We start from the raw sequence: 462 nt of genomic DNA on the forward strand, positions 1-462 counted from the left end.
GTCATGATGAATTATCTTAGTAACCACCAAAAAAATACAAAATCAACTGCATTCGTACTTTATTAAGTAGGGCTTTTAACTTATTTACCACTTGATGCTATTTAATAATAAAATCTTTTTTCTCCCTAATAGCCACTGCATCTAAAGAATGAAGTTCATCAAACAACCATACCATAGATATGCAATTTTTTAACATTCGTAAAAAACGAAATGAAATACTAAAACAGTCATTTCCCCCAAATAAAGTTTAATTGTGTATTCACAAATAACCACACCATAGGCACTTACCTACAATAATGGGAAGTACTATCCTTATAAACATGTTTCTATTTACTTTTTTTTGTCCTACTGCAATGCTAGGTATGTTGGATAAAAATCACGTTGGCTTTCCTCACAGCAAACCACCTTTCTCTGCGGTCCAACACCATTCACCACACAAGATCACCCGTACACTAAGATTGA

Source organism: Penaeus monodon, chromosome 21 (genome assembly GCF_015228065.2).
Source record: "Penaeus monodon isolate SGIC_2016 chromosome 21, NSTDA_Pmon_1, whole genome shotgun sequence".
Taxonomy (NCBI): Eukaryota; Metazoa; Arthropoda; class Malacostraca; order Decapoda; family Penaeidae; genus Penaeus; species Penaeus monodon.